This window comes from Typopeltis vanoorti, chromosome 8 (assembly GCF_054136105.1).
Source record: "Typopeltis vanoorti isolate ZY-2024b chromosome 8, IOZ_Tvanoo_1.0, whole genome shotgun sequence".
Classification (NCBI taxonomy): domain Eukaryota; kingdom Metazoa; phylum Arthropoda; class Arachnida; order Uropygi; family Thelyphonidae; genus Typopeltis; species Typopeltis vanoorti.
This window is the reverse complement of record NC_143556.1, coordinates 126,941,241-126,958,313: the sequence shown is the minus strand read 5'-3', so window position 1 is coordinate 126,958,313 and position 17,073 is coordinate 126,941,241. Positions and strand designations below refer to the sequence as shown.

The window sequence follows — 17,073 nt, the reverse complement described above, 5'->3', positions numbered from 1 at the left end:
GTAAGAGGCAGAAATATTAATAACCTAAGATATGCAGATGACACGGTTCTTCTAGCTGAAAACAAATATGACCTCAAAACTCTTATAGATGAAACCCTACAAAAAAAAGTTTATAAGAAATATTTTTATGCAAGGCCCTTTTTCCAAAATATTATTGGTATATTTGAGGCTCTAGACTTGAGCATCTCATCACCCATGAGAATCCCAAGTGTAGATGAAATGGAAGAAGATGGCTTGGTGACTAAGCAAGAGGTATACAGGGAGAGAACTATTGATGTCAATAAGGCAGCAGGACTTGATGGCATATCCCCATGTTTTAAGTACATGTTCCAGGGAGTTAGCATTAGCTTAACTGTTTAACAAGAGTCTTGCAGTAGCACAAATTTCAAAGGAATAGAAGAAAAGTAAAATTGTACCACTTTATCCATCCCCTTTGTAAAAAAGTGGTAAGAAAATGCCCTATAATTTAGGGCACTCTACTTTGCTAAACACATCTCACCTTCTCCACCACTACTTAATTCTCCTACTACTACTGGCATCATCAACACTATCTACCACCCATCATCACCAACAACAGTATTTTTTTGTCTGTAAATTGTGAATGTGTTTTGAAGGCCGATTTATCTGTACACCAGATGAAAAACCAGAATTTCTGGGTGGAAAACCCTGCTACCTCCGTATAAGATTGGCTAACCCACCTTCAGTTGAAAAAGTCCATATGAGGATCCCCCTCATTACAACGAGAATCAAACCCGGATCTTTTCCAATCGAAGGATGCAATATTCTGCTGTTCTTCCAATTGCGCTACAGAGGCACTTAAATTATAGGATTTCTTTTGTATTTGGAGTTAAGGTGTTGGAGAGGTTGCTGAGTGCTAGGCTACAGAAATAGGTTGTAAACAGTAGTATTCTCTGTGGTTGTCAGCTAGCTTTGATAAAGCAACATCATGTTTTACCAGTTTACTTATATACTATAACAAGGTGATGAATGCATTGACAAGGGAAATGCATATACAGTACTATACTTAGATTTTGCAAAATCTTTGGATGAATTGCATTGCCTCACAATGAGTTGGTAACTACATTGGAATGGATGGGATTTGATACTGGATTAGTAAGATAGGTAGGCGATTGGCTGTGAAATAGGTAATAACAAATTGTGTATGGTGGTGCAGCATCTTCAAAGAGGCAAGATAGTCATTGGTGATGTGGTGCAGGCATCTGTTTTGGGACCATTGTTGTTTAACTTGTATATTAATGATATTAGGATGGGTATAACTGGTGATATGCAACTGTTTGCTGCTAATTCAAAATTGGAGAGAACGATCAGGAGTCAAGTAGAGGATTTGGATAGATTGTGCAGGTAGGCAAGTGAGTGCAACTGTCAGTTCATTGTTGCAAAGCATAATGTTCTGAAATTTGGTATGCAGTGATGTTATTCAAAGTATTCACTTTGCATAAAGTTGCTCTTCACATTGCATTATGGCAGTGTTGATGAGGACCTTAACTTGCAGAAATAAAGGATATGATTCCATTGAGAAAGACCTTGATCAGGCCTCATATGGATTACTGTGCACAGATTTGGTCACTTGGTTTTTATGGGGGATGAAGATGTATTACAAAGGATCTAGAAAGAACTTACTTTTGTAAAGCCTCTTGAATAGGATGAGAGTGGATGTGAGTGAGACATTTAAATTAATATAGGTCTGTTTCCAGTAACTAATCTTTACTGGGAACAGACTGCATCTTTGAGAATAAATAGAGAGACTTCAGAAGAATTCCCAGTTCAGAAAGGTGTGAGACAAGGCTGTGTCTTTTCTCCGATTCTCTTTAACCTGTACACAGAAGAAATGTTTAATAAAATTAGTAACCTCAAATGAATCACTGTAGGGGGCAGAAATATTAATAACGTAAGATATGCAGATGACACGGTTCTTCTAGCTGAAAACAAATATGACCTCAAAACTCTTATAGATGAAACCTTCAAGTATAGCGAACAGTATGGCCTCAGTTTAACTTTAAAAAGACAAAAATTGTGATAATTTCAAGAGGAAAAAAAAATACCAAAAATATGCATCAATATAAAAGGAAATAAATTAGAACAGGTGCAAAAATATATATACCTCGGACACTTGATCACAGAGAATAGCAGGACAGAAGATGAAGGATTGAAATTGCAAGGTCAACTTTCAACAGTATGAAAAATCTACTAACATCTAGAGAATTAAATCTGAAAACAAGACTAAGAATCTCCAAATGCTACATATGGTCTACATTGTTATATGGAGTACAGAAATGGACACTCCAATCTGAGTGTGAAAAAACTGGAGGTCTTTGAAATGTGGATGCTGTAAAGAATTTAAAGAATTATGAGAATATCATGAAAAGACAAATGAAGAGGTACTAGAGATGGCAGGCATAACCTGATGAAAGAAATTAAAAAGAGAAAAGTCAGATATTTTGGACATATTCTGAGACATAACTGCCTACAAAGGGCACCTCGCGAAGGAACTGTTGAGGGGAAGACAAAGACTGGAGTGCATGAAAAATATACAAGACTGGACCTATCTCTCATATGAGGAATGCAGCAGAGAGGTGCAGAATAGGACATGGTGGAGACACATGGTAGTCAATCTCCTGGAGGGAGAAGACACCTGACGGGACAGAGGGTTGTTACCAAGTTAATGTAGAAGAAATATTTCATAGAATGGTAGGGATATAGAACAAGAGGCCTTTGGAAATTCTATAAGGAAGGGTGTGAGCAAGAGAGTAAGAAGTTGGTTTTTTACATAGAGATTTATTGGTGAGTGGAATGCATTGCCTGACATCATGTTGGAGGTTTAATGGAATATTATCAGCACTGGGAAAGGGCTAAAACTACTTTTAATGCTTCCAATATTTTGTCTCACTCCCTGAGACATCTTCAGGGATCACAAATAACTTTTGTAGCAACATGCTCAAATTCAATACAATACCAAGTGAAACACGTGGGTGACTCGAAAGTCCTATCTTGGTTGTGCGCTGTCTATGGGCGTTTGTAGGTAGCCTAGGATGTAACGTGGGATCTCTGATAGCTAATGTTTCCCAAATTTTGGGAAGTTTTATGTAACCGTATTTATTTAAATTCAGTTGATTTCTGAGTGCTGCTGCAGGTTCTAAAAACTGTCTTTCTTTTTTGAATTTACTATGATGGAGCATGGTGGTGTTATTTTTTATAATCTTTATATATTATATTCCCTCTTTTTTTTATATATATATATATAGTATATTAACTATTTAGTCTACCGGCTGTGCCTTTGTTAATAATTATACTATATACTTATGAGGTGATTTATTATATAAATCTCTTTTACTAACAATTATTTTTATTTTGACTCCGAGTCCCTATATGTTATTGTATTGCACAAAAGTTCACTCCAATTGGTGCAATGACTTTAACTCTCTCTTTCAGAATCCAACTAATCATTGACTCAAAACCAAGTACAAAATAAACACATTTAATAAAACTGAAACAATAAATATACACTTCTAGCAATAAATCATAACTATAACTACAGATTATATGGATCCAAGGCCTTATTTAAAAATATAAACTTACTCTTAAGACTAAACACTTTTTCTTTCACAATCACAAAAAAAATGTTCATAGTCTTTTTCTCTTTCTGTTAAGGCTCTTTTCCAGAAGTTATACAGCTCTGTACTTCATTTTCAGGATCCTTTTCATCAATCAATGTAACACACATAAAAGTCTTCTTGACTAAATCTTGTTTCCTTTTAGTAGCAATACTCATCAGATCAGGCATCCTTAATACCTAAAAATCTTCTTAATCAATATATTTTCTAAACATTCACTTTCAGGCATCCTTAATACTTATAGAACTTCCTTATCAATATTTTCTCTAAGAAAAACATTCACTTTAGAATGTAAGCAACAAGTTCTCCTTTCATTCACAATTCTAAATGACAGGCTTAACTTTTTCCACTTTAAAAAAACTTAGTTTCAAGATTCCCTTTTATTCATTACTTATTCCTCCTTGAAACCTATTATTTCCACTATTCCTTTTTTGGAATACACTATAAAATTTCTTCCGACTGCCACACACAAAAAAAAATAGAGTTTCTTCCAACTTGAATATTTACCGGCCAGTGTTCTAAAAACTTCCAAACGCTCTCTTGTTTTCAACCGTTACTTGGATACGCAACGCTTTCCTTGTCAGCTGTCAATCACACATCAAATCCTCTCTGGGAGCATGCGCACTCCACAAAAGTCAGAAACTACGTACTGCAACAAAATGGCTGACTCGCTGTATCCATTAGCGCTAAGAGAAAGTCTTTCACAAAACACAAAATTCAACATTTTTAAACCACAACAAACTTTCTTATAAGTAACACAAATATTCAGTTTAGTAAGTACATCAATTTTTTTACTTCTTTACATGTTACTTCTAATATAACATTTTCATAACGAGCACATCACAAGTGCAGACACTGCGTGTATGAAAACAAAACTAACAAGCATAGTTAATACGTAAAAATATTCAGAATTTTTAATATGATTATTTTTACAGTGGTTTTTCTCCAAGAGATCCTGTGAATTGTATCCAAAACATGGTCTGCAAGGCCAGATTGACCATAGTCGTGATTGCAAATATATGATTTGTGTTCTAGAAAAACACGAAGTATTGTATTTGAGTGTGTTGTTACAAAAGTTATTTGTAATCCTTGAAGATGTCTCAGTGACTGAGACGAAATATTGGAAGCATCAAAAGTAGTTTTAATCCTTTCCCAGTGGATAATATTATAATATTCCATTAACCCTCCAACATGATGTCCTCACAGGACTTAAGCCTCAACACACGCATTGCCTGACAGTTTGGTGTATGTAGATGTGGTGAATGAGTCTTGACTCTGTAGAGGTCTGGTGTTATTATTATTAACACTTAGGAGAATATGAGTTGCAGGTTTATGGAGAAGAAGCCAACAAGATAAATTTGTTCTGTAGTAATTTTTGTAATGTCTAAAAGCATGAGTAATGTATAGAAAAAGTGAATATTAAATCCAATGTTCTTTCAAAGCGGAAGGTTTGTAGAAACTATGAAAGTTTTAAGTTGACCTGAGAGCTTGCAAGAATACAATCCTCGACATCCCCGAGTTGCCTTAGCTTGGACTACTTAAAAGACATGGATGCTGCCCAAACGTCCATGTATTTGCCTTTTATTAGTCCATTTGATAAAGGTTTCTGGCCTGACAGCTGTTTCAAACTGGTTGATTCTCTTCAGAGACTAGGGAGAAACCTTAAGAGACCAAAAACTCTTGTTCAGTAGGAACAAGAGTTTTTGGAAACAAGGAAATCAAAATACGTTTCTCTGACAAATATCAGAGAAATGAATTTTTTGTAAGTGAACACTTGGTCAGTGCTTAAAAGTAATTACTAAAGAAATTTATATTATAAACATTATATCCAACGTGATATTCTCGTAATCTCTCAGGGCAGCTTACAAAACTTTCATAGTTTCTACAAACATTCGACTTTGAAAATAATATTGGATTTAATATCTGTTTTGCCTATGTCATTTTATATTGCCGAAATGAAGCCTTTTGGCTCTTTCTTTAGTAATTACTTTTCTCATGTGCCAACTAAAATTTTGGGAACATATTATTTGGTGTCTTTTAACTATCGGGAGAACATTTTCAAATAATCAAAAATCACACTAGAGCAGTAAAATCAAAGAATATTGTAAGAGTGATTATTGTAAGTCATGTAAGATTGAATGAATGTAAAAATTAGTGACATAATTTTTACTCAAGTTCTTCTACCCTGTTGATAGTGTGGATATTTTTTATTTGCCTTTAAGTGTAATTCTAGCTGCCATATACATCCATACAATTTAAAGACACAATATTTAACATCAGCAAAAGAGTAAACAATAATTCTGAATTTTCTTTTTTTTTTTCTTTTTTTTTTTATAAAGATCAGTCAGGCATAAGTTTTTCCAATATATTACAGTGCACAATCTTTTTACTTGACTAAAGCACAATAAAAGAAAATAAAATTAAAGATATTCTTTTATTAATTCTTAATCCCTTATGAATAATACATAAAAATTTCAGATAAAATAATGTGTTATTTTACCTACATAATATATTAAACAGAAGTTAATCTTTACTATTTTTAGCAGAAAACATCAAATCAAAATTAGAGAAAGAAAAATACTGAATGTTTTATTTATTTAGCATCAATCAATGAGACTTCTGCTGCTGCATCACTGATGACAGATAATTTATATCAGGTCTATATTTTGTAACCTTTAGAGATATGCATGCACTAATAGTTTCATCTGTAAGGCTACTATTATGAGACTTAACAAAAGTTCATCAGTGAGAGCAGTGATCCACAAGAATATGTAGAAGAAAAAATGGATAGTAATGCTGTTGCAAGAGTTTACAAAGTTTCTGGACTAATATTCCAAGTCCTTAGTATCTTGTTTTCCCTCACTTCTCTCTGTTACTCTAATCACCCCTTTTCAATATTTTCCAAGTCAACTCTGAGGGAATAAATTTCTGCCTCCAAATTCAGTTACTTTGAAAAACAGCTGCATTTCAAGATCATCCATATTTATTCACAAAAACCTTTGCAAGTTTAATTCATTCAGTTTTATAATGTTTGAAAACTTAATGAATTTTGCAGTCTCTTCTCATTCTCTGAACTTAACAAATCTTGGAATTGCTCAATAATTGAACTGTGATGTTTAAAAATACCTTTTGAAGGCATTGGCAGTGTCTGTTTTGTTATCCTTTTGGAGATCGATATATGTCTTTAGGTTTGGAAAATATCTAAATCTCTCAATGTCTGCCTCCCTCTTAAAAACTCCTAGTTTCATTTCAAATGCCTTTTATGCCATCAATCATAACATCAAGAGTCTTACCAGAGCCCTGTAATTTTAGATTCAAGTCATTTAACTGCAGAAAACATCAGTTTACAAACTGCACATTGTCATACATTTCTTTATAAGACATTTGTTGATTACAATTGACATTCCAGTTCAGACATTCAACAAATCGTTTCAGAATATGACCTTGAACTAAATCAACAAACATTGTTTTACATTATTAGTCCTTTGTACACTGAATCCATGTCATTTAATATCTGAAATTGTCTTTTATTCAAAGCACGTGCAGAAATGTAATGAACAGATGAAAAACCAGTTTCTGGGTGAAACTTCCGTATGAGATTGACTAACTCACCTTCAATTGAAAAAGAAGGTGACTTTGCAACAGATTTACAAACGGTAACTTTGGTTACTGTTTGCATCACTTCTTGAAGTTCCTTTAGGTCAGCTTTTGCAAATAAAGTCTTCTAATGTATGATGCAATGAAAACTTATCAGTGGATGACCAACATGTTTTGCAAACAGATTTACAAATCTTGCTTCTTTACCAATCATGTCGGGTGCACCATCTGTTGTGATGGATACTACTTTTGAAATATCAATTTGCCGAATAGATAATTTGTTCATAACTGCTTTACATATTTCAACCCCAGTGGTATGCTCAGGTAGTGTTACAATCTTCACGTACTTTGTCAATCCTACGAAATCAAGCAAAGATTGCTAGCATAGCTGATGTAATGTCTGTGCTCTCATCAACACAAATAGAAAAGAACTTACATGAAGCCAAATCTTTTGTTAATTGTTCTGCTGTATTCCTTTCCAACTTAAGGATAGGGTGTACCATGGAATTGGAAAAAAAAATTAATGTTAATTAAATTTTATTTTAATTATTATAATTATTAAATAGTAAATAAAAATGATATTAAATAATTATTAATTATATAAAAATTAATTAGATTAATTAAAAAATCAAATTTTTATTTTAAAATATGCATTTTTGTGTCACTTTTTAATGAAACAAATAATTTTTTTTGTTCAAATTTGCTACGGATATTCTATCGTGTCTGTTAAACAATATAAACTAAAATTTAGCAAATATCAGTTCCTTTAAAGTTATGAAATTTAATTTGTCCATATAATGATTATTACACAAATCTTGCATGTTTGAAAAATAAACTTTAAAAATGACAATACATATCAATGATTATAATTTTAGTTCAATATATTCTGGATATATTAAGCTGTGTTAGAAAAAAAAATTAATATTCTAGGACTAATAGTTTTTAAGATATCTTGCCAAAACCAACTGCAATGTGTTAAAATTTAAAAACCAGAGAAAATTCAATTTAAAGTTTATAACTATATATTTAAAATGTAGGAAGTTTTTGAGTACGAAAATTATGGAATGTATTCTTTAGTATAAAAATAAAAAAAAATAAAAAAAAATTTTCTTATTTTTACCTCAAAACTATGATTTTTTGGGGGTATCCTATCCTTAACTGTTTTTCTACTCATAGACAAATCTTTAATGTCATGAATAATTTTTACCTTTTCTGAAAGATTGTCAAAGAGGAAAGGCGCACATCAATCCAGCCATCTTCTTTAATATACTCCCCATCACTAAGTGGTTTTTCCATGTTGGACAATCTTCTTCTGCAGCTTATCCCACTTAAAGTAGAGTTGCTGTTTTTAATGAGTCTCCTCCACATCCTCCTGTCTTGGGCTGCAACCCCATCCAAGTCCTTCATCCTCCTCCACCAGCTCCCTCCATCTCTTCTTTGGCCACCCATGCTTCCTTCTCCCCTGCACATCTATCTGCATGATCTTTCTCCCCACACATACTCATCCTCCCTCCTTGTCACATGACCAAACCATCTCAACCTTTATATTTGCTCCTAAGTTCATAACTTTCACTGTTCTCCCCTTACAGCCATTTCTTTAAATAACTTTTGAAACTCAAAACTGGTAGCAACTAACAAATAGAGATATTGGAGTTTTCATAGCTCTTTTTAAAGCCTTGATACAACCACACCTGGGTTTTTTGAGGATGAGGAAGTGCTTGAGAGAATCCAGAGACAAGTAACTAAGATTGTAGTCTGTGGAATGTTCCCTATAAGGATAGATTGAGGGTTTGTGGATTGCAAAAGTCGGTTAATAGGCATAAAAAAAGGGAGGGATTGATAGAAATATTTAAGTTAAAAGATGTTATAGGATTGGTGCAGGGGAAATGATTCAGCACTTGGCTAGTGGGGGTCAGATTAAGAGGTCATCCCTGGAAGTTGGGCAAGAGTGTGAGTAGCAAGGGCATGAGGACTAGATTTTTTGCTTGGAGAATGGATTTCAGGTTGCCTGAGTCAGTTGCATGAGTATGTTTCTGTTAATGGTTTTAAGGAGACGTATGATAGATATTGTGCTGACAGTTTGGGTCTCTCACAATGAGTCTTAGGACTCCATGGAGGTGCCTGTGCAATAATAATAATTAAACTTGCTTGCTAGATAAAGATATATGTAAACATACTAGTCCAGTGTAGTATCCAATTTCTATTATTGTGAATTAACTTTCCATATTCCCATATAAATCAAATGTATCATAAACTTTTGCTTTTCTTCGTTAGCTTTATTTTACTGTTCATTTAATTCCTTTGTTTCTTTCTGAATAATTATTCATCTTATTGTATTATTTTCTTGAGATTAGGATAAATTTTCCTCAAGTGTTTTTTCAATCAAGGAAAAATTAAACTTACTGAGTATTATCCAATTTGTTCGCATAAGATTTCATCTTTCTGACTCTGCTCATTTCTCTCGCTATCTGTAATAGTGGCACAACTCAAAATTCTTCATTTTTGAATTACTACACCATTTTGATTGTGCAGTAGTAACATAACTGAAAAAAATCATGATTCTGAGATAATGAGAAAAATTTGTCTTTTAGTTTCTTCAGAATTGAAGAAATTATGTGAAAAAAAAATTATTTTCAGAGGCAGATAATTATATTCTAGTTGTAATTTCCTCTCTTGTTGCATGGATACTGATACTCTCAGAGCTAGATGTAAATCTTCCACTGACACACATAAACTGAAATGAACTGTTCATCAAGAAAAAGTTAATAATGGCTGCCAAACTGTCATTAGTATAATGATAGGGCCTTTTATGACAATAGAGTTTTCATTTAACAAATTCATTGAATCAAATAAAGACCATTTAATTTATTACAGACATCAGGGCTCTGGTTAGTACAGTTAATCAATGAGCCCTTTGTTTTTTAACATGTATGTTCTTTAATTGCAAACATCTTAGGACAAAAAACAGTTATAAAAAGATTCATAATTGTAAATTACAATTATGAATTAAGAACACCATAAAAATAATTGGAAATTACTTAAGTATAAAGAGCTAATAAGCTTCATTTCAGCAATGAAAACATTACTTAAATTAAGGGGATATTAAATCCCACATAGTTTTAAAACCGAATAAGAAACTCAAAGATTGGAATCAGAGAGTTTCTTGCCGAATATAGTAAACTATAAAGTATCGGCGACACTAGCATTAGCCAATGCAAGTGATCCTAGTACGTAGTACAATACCAGGGCAACTCGTTGCTAAGGTGGTGGAAGTTCAGATCGCTATTCTTAGGTATTTTCCATAATGTAAAAACACATTTCCTAGGAAATGTATGCTGTTATTACATTATGGAGGGAGGTCACTGATGAAGCCTCAAAAAAGGCTGAAACCGGTCTGGGTAGTGACCTCCCTCCATAATGTAATAACAGCATACATTTCCTAGGAAATGTGTTTTTCATTATGGAAAATACCTAAGAATAGCGATCTGAAATTCTCCCACCTTTGCAACGAGTTGCCCTGGTATTGTACTACGTACTAGGATCACTTGCATTGGCTAACGCTAGTGTCGCCGATACTTTATAGTTTACTATATTCGGCAAGAAACTCTCTGATTCCAATCTTTGAGTTTCTTATTGGAAATTATTTTTATAGTGCTCTTAATTCCGATCTCATCAATTTTCATTTCCATCTGTTTTCCAAACTACACTTTTCCTAACAAAACAGATTTCAAGTTCTTCAAGTACTTCTCTCAGTTATCCTACCTACTCTTCAACTCTTTTTTGTCTTGTCTTGAAGGAGGCATCTGTGTATATTGTTGCCTTGATTTGAATTTACTGTTCAAAGGAAAGAAAATATCCTTGCTAGGAAAAAAGCAAAAAGTAAAAGGTGAATCCAGTAACTGAGGTCCAATTGCAAATGAATGAAGTGACATTTTCAGTATTAATTATCAAGCTTATGCATACTGTCAGCTGCTTCTCCACACTTGTATCCCCCTCTTTGAAGTAGTCTGCAGCCAGTGTTATGACCTAATCCCATGGATATCATGCTTTCTCTGATAGAGAATTATTGAGCTGCTAAAAACCTCTTCATGTAGAGAAAAGATTGAAATCACTGGTGCAAAATCTAGGCAATAAGGTGGCTGTTGGAAGACTTCCCAGTCAAATTATTCAAGCATTTCTCAAGTTTGAGCAGTGTGTCTCATTATGTCATGAATCAAACGGTTCCAAAGCTGAGAAATCATCTTCTTTTGAATAAACTATTGCAATTTTTTTAGAATATCACAATAAACATCTGCATTTAGTGTTGTTTCTTGAGTTATAAAGCCAATTAGCCAAACACTGCATCTGTCCCAAAATATGCTACACATTGTCTTCCTGTAGGAAAGCATTTTCTTGAATTTCTTTGAATCTCTTGGTGATGCTTTTGGAGATCCATTATGCTGACATTGTATTGTTTGCTGCATACTGTTAAACTCTGAATGAAAAGAAAGGTCAACACCTTTACCTTCATTCAGATTTAACACGATTTATCAATTCCGGAGCCAGTATCAACATATCAAGAGAAAAATAATCAATTGTAAATTATCAGTTCCGTTAATATTTAAGAAAATTTTATCTAATGCATCATATTGAAATTAAATAAGTGTTCTGTAAAATTTAAACTATGTGTAATCTATGTACGTGTTATTACAATGTTGAAGGCAAAAGGCAATCCGATTATACAGCAATGGCCTGAGGTCACACACGTGCACCTAATAGAAGACGTACGCGGATGACCTCCGAATAGAATGCTAGGGGTGAGATTGGTGCTAAGTGTTCATAGGAATGATGTGCCCGGAGAAATCAGGATGACGCAGGCAAGAAACATAGGGTGTGCATTTTAAAAGATGCTGCGGCACCAGCTCATGGCTTTTTTCTCGTTCCCTGTACTGCAGTCATCAGCGGAGAAGTCCATCGTGAGGTCATCGCGGCTAGCAGCAGTATCCAAGGGCAGTTCTGGACTATGGAATGACCTGACACGGTAGAGTTCCAGATTGCGCCAAAGATCGTAGACCCATGCCCAGCCGATTTGATGAGTGAGCGGGGAGCCAAAATTGTTTTCCCCATCAGTGATGTGTCATGTCCGAATCCAATTGATGTATAGAAAAGCCGAGGTAAATCTAGGAGGTTAATCAGAAAATTGAAAGTGCTGTAGGGATATGCATGAAGGTCTAGTGCATCCCCAACTACTAGTAATGTAGTTTCTTATTTGTTAATGTAAAAATTGTGTAGGGGACATTGATTTAGATATATGTAAGATTTCAACTCAGGACTAAGCCCTCATTGAAAGAACTTTAGGAGTTATGCTGAGGAAATTTAGGAACTCTATAGTTTAATTGAAATAATAGTGTGGAGCTAATTGTGATTGAAATAATAGTGTAAAGATAATTTTGAATGTATGTGATTTATAGAAAGTATATAGTCTTTTATGGTATCTTACATAAATGAGAGTTAGATTTTGTAAGAATGAATGAATTGAAATTTTGATTTTTTATGTTAAGGAGATTTTGCAGTCATAAGTGAAACTACTCTCTTCCCACTATTATCTAGAGTAACCTTATGTCAGTAAAAATATTTCTCATAACTTGTATTATGTATATTCAGTTAATTAAATGTTAATTTCTTTTGAAATGAATATGAAGACTCGCCTGATTTCCATTTTACTGAACCGTTCATAAAAGTTCAAACCTAAGCGGGAGATGACTAACAAACATAAATTAAGGGGCTACGACTGTGAGATAAGTCCTAACAGTGAGATTGTTCAAGAATTAAGAGACTGTGTTTGGTTCCATGAATAAATATTCATCAAGTACATTTTAGGGTGGCGCAGTATAAATATAAATTTTCTCTAAAATTAAGACGGAACCAGTACCTGATATGAAACAAAGGAATTGGCACCAATTAACGACATTTCCTTTGTCTTTATAGCTCACGTGCACATCTTGTATAATTGCTTATCGGCCTAGATTGAAAGTTAAGATATAACTCACTGATAGTTTAAGAAATTACTAAAAAGGGGAAGCCGTTAAGAAAAATAATATAAGAAAATATAACAGAACGACAAGAGATATAAACACGGGATATAACAATACTCTCTTATGTCACATGAGAAAAATCCAGGTTTCATTTCCTGTCACAGTTTAGTTCAAAAAATTTGTTCCCTTCATTATGATACTATTCCAAAAAAAAAAAAAAAAAAATTATTGCCACAATGTGTTGTGATCATCAGTAAGAATTTTTGGCACACATCTTGCATTTAGTTTGTAATTCTGTAAGTATTCCTTGATTTCTTGTAGTAAAGAATAAAAAATGTGCAGAAATTTGTATTCAACTCAAAATTGGTGAAATCTCATTAATCTACTCAAGCAGATGAGCAGTGATTCATGTGAGGAGCTAGTTTTAGTTCTTCATTGTGCACATTTGTCTGATTAGTGTGATCCCTGTACACATTTTAGCACACCTCATTATCTTACAAAATCTGCAATATTCATAGAACATCACTATGAATAGCACCACTGTTGTGCCTCAAGTCAAGTGGCTCTCTTTATTCTGCCATTTGAGTCTTCATTGAGTATCTATCTTTAAAGTGCTCAGATAATGCAGCTTGAGCTGGTAAAATATGGACATTATTTAAATAATGTATGAACTAAGTTAAATATTTATTTTTAATTCAGTCCCACTTAGCTTTTTTTGTTAGAGAAGACTTCAACATGAGTGGATGTGAGTTCTGATGCACCTTAACAGAGAGCTTCCAACTTAGAATCTTCTTCTCTCTCTCCCTGAAAATCTCTTTGCTCCATTCTATGAAATTTATATGCAATTGTCATTCTCCTAATACTGACAGCCATTCTGACTTTTGATTTCCTTCAGTCCTGCTTTCTCAACAGTAGTCATCTTCTTTATAGATTGCAGTATTAACAACTCGTTGGCTTTACTCTTCCATTGCACTTTTTTTTATTTCGTGTACGAAACTATAGAGAATATAAAAGCCTATATATAAATGGTTAAAAGCATATGTTTAAAAGAATAGGCATAAAAATGCTACTTGCATAAAATATTACATAAAATGTCAAATTTCACTCATCCAGCGACTAATATACTTTAAAGCTGTTTCATTACACTGCATTAAATCTTCTTGGGTACATATGTTATTATTGTCTACTAAGCAGCATTGCAGAAGATGTTCCATGGTTTTTTGTTTCATCACATGTGTGGCTGTCATTCTCTGTGTAGCCCCATCTGATCATGTTCTTCTTTGATCTGCTCATTCCAATAACAAAGTCTATTCATTATCTTCCATCTTTGTCAGAAGGAAAAGATTTGTTTAAGTTCAGAGCCTCTGGAGATTGTTCTTGTCACATTGTTAACCTTGTAGCTTTTATGGAATCAACTAGCGTTTCCACTGTTTGAGTCAAACGTTTCCTCGATCTTAACCTCCTATGTGTATTAACATGTCCATTCAAAGGATGCTGTTCATCATTTAGTCATTGTTTCTGCTCATATCTACTCTGTGTTGTCAGTTTTAGCTGCTGTTTTCGCAATATGAGGAGGTACAATACCAGACAGTGAATATAAATGGTCAGTTTTTGTAGGCTTAAGGTAGCTGGTAATGTGCCAACATGTTTCGTTAAAACCCTTGTAAATAATTTTGACAAGTGATGATCTTTCCCAAAGAGGACTAGCATACTCAGCTGTCGAAAGTAAAGTGCCAGTGCAGAGGTGTGCAATACTTGTGGACTTGCACTCCACTGAGATGATGTTAATCAGTGCAAAATATTATTACCTGTTTGAGTTTTAGCTGCTGTTTTCTCTATATATTACTTATAATTTAAGGTCCTATCTAGTGTAACACCTAGGTAAGTTGGATATGGATAATTGACTAATTTCACACCATTCCAGTTTGTATTATTCAACTCTCTCCTCACCTCCCTGTTATTGAGATGGATAAGACACATTTGAGTTTTACTGGGATTTGGTTTCAGTGGTTTTCCTTATAGTAAACTGTAAGGGCTTCTGATTTTTGTGTGAGCTACTTCTCAATGTTATCAAAGGATTTTGCTTGATGAGCTGTTGCCCAGTCATCTGCATATAATAAGGTTCTTGACTGTGGGTTTATAGATTGGTTGTTAATGTGTGTGTGTGTGTGTGTGTGTGTGTGTGTGTGTATTGAAGAGGAGGGGGAGGAGCACACTTCCCTGGGGTAGATCATTTTTCTGGATCTCTTGCTAAACAGCAGCAACCTAAATACCTTCACTAACTGATAGCTGTTTGTCTTGCTATAAATTTTGACTATAGGCCTTCTAAGATTTACTATGTTGTATGCTGCTGTCAAATTTATGAATGCATATCCTGTTGCTAACTGCTTTCAAAGCCGTCTTCAATAAATGTTAAATTTAATACTTGTCCAGTGCATGATCTTCCTTATCTAAATCCTGCCTGTTCTTTTATCAGCACTTTCTCTATTTCTAGGCTTAATCTGTTCAAATTAAACTCATAGCACTTCAGCATTGAGCATAGGAGAGCTATAGACCTGTAGCTGTTTGGTTTCTCAGCAGATTTACATGGTTTCAGGATAGGTATTAATTTCATTTGCTTTCATATACTGGGTATTTTAGCCAATTTCCAACAAAAATTGAAGAATTCTAATATCCACTCTATTACTTTTTCTCATCAGATTCCTTAGGGTCTCGTTTCTAATATCATCTATACTGGTGGCTTTTCCTGGTTTTAAGACATTCAGGGCATTTTCTAGGTCCTCTTTTACTGAATCCCTAACTTTTAATGTAATCTTTAGGTATTTTTCCTTTGGTACTCAGTTTACCATTCAGAGTTAGCTGAGTTGCAATTTGGTTTGCATTTATATTAACTTTGGTTGCTGTTATTGTCGGATCACCAGATAATTTTTTGAGTAAGAGCCAAGTGTTCCTGCTACTGTGTTTCATATCTAAGCTTTTCATTTTCTCTGCCCATTATTGACTTCTTTTTTCATATAGTGCTGTTCCTCTCCTGCATCAATTGTTTCTAATGAAAATGGATCTTTATCATATCTTTCACAATACCTTTCATATATTTCTACATTATTATTATCCAGGCCTCCATGGAGTCAAAAGACTCGTCGTGGGAGGTCGTTCTTAGGAAACATAGTCTATCATACCACTCCTTGAACTCATTGACTGTTCTTACCCTAACCACTCTTTTAGGCAATGCATTCCACGGTTCAACCACCCTCCATGCAAAGAAACTACTCCTCACCTTCTTGCTCACAGCTTCCTTTCGTAACTTCCAGGGATGGCCCCTTGTTATCGCTCCTTCCCTCTGTTCCACCAAGTGAAAGAACTCCCCAATATCTACCCTGTAACTGCCTCTCAACAGCTTAAAAGTTTTGATCATACACCTATCCTTCTTCTGTCTACCAAACTCTGCAGTCCACATTCCCTCAGTCGATCCTCGTAACTGACATTGTACAATCCTGAAACCATCTTTGTTGTTCGCCTCTGTACCCTTTCCACAGTTAATTTATCCCCTTCAAATCCTGGGGACCAAATTTGAGAACAATAGTCTAAATGTGGTCTGATCAAGGTCTTATACAGTGGAATGATAACTCTTTTATCTCTGCAGGTCAGCGTCCCTCTTAGTATTGCAGCAATCCTTTGGGTTACCTTCACCCCCTTTGCCATATGCTCCCTGAATTTCAGTTTTTCTGTCAATCATCATCCCAAGATCTCTTGTCTCCCCTATTAATTCAGTATAGCTTCTCTAATCGAGTATGCATTCCCCCATCGATGGATCCCAAACTTCAAGACTT

The 17,073-nt window shown here is 34.3% G+C and overlaps 1 protein-coding gene across 1 annotated transcript in view; it reads left to right on the top strand.

Annotated features, from left to right (window-relative positions):
* Positions 1-17,073, top strand: part of LOC150104339 (pyruvate kinase PKM-like) — a 241,265-nt gene that overhangs the window by 73,522 nt on the left and 150,670 nt on the right. The gene's annotated exons all lie outside the window — the stretch shown is intronic.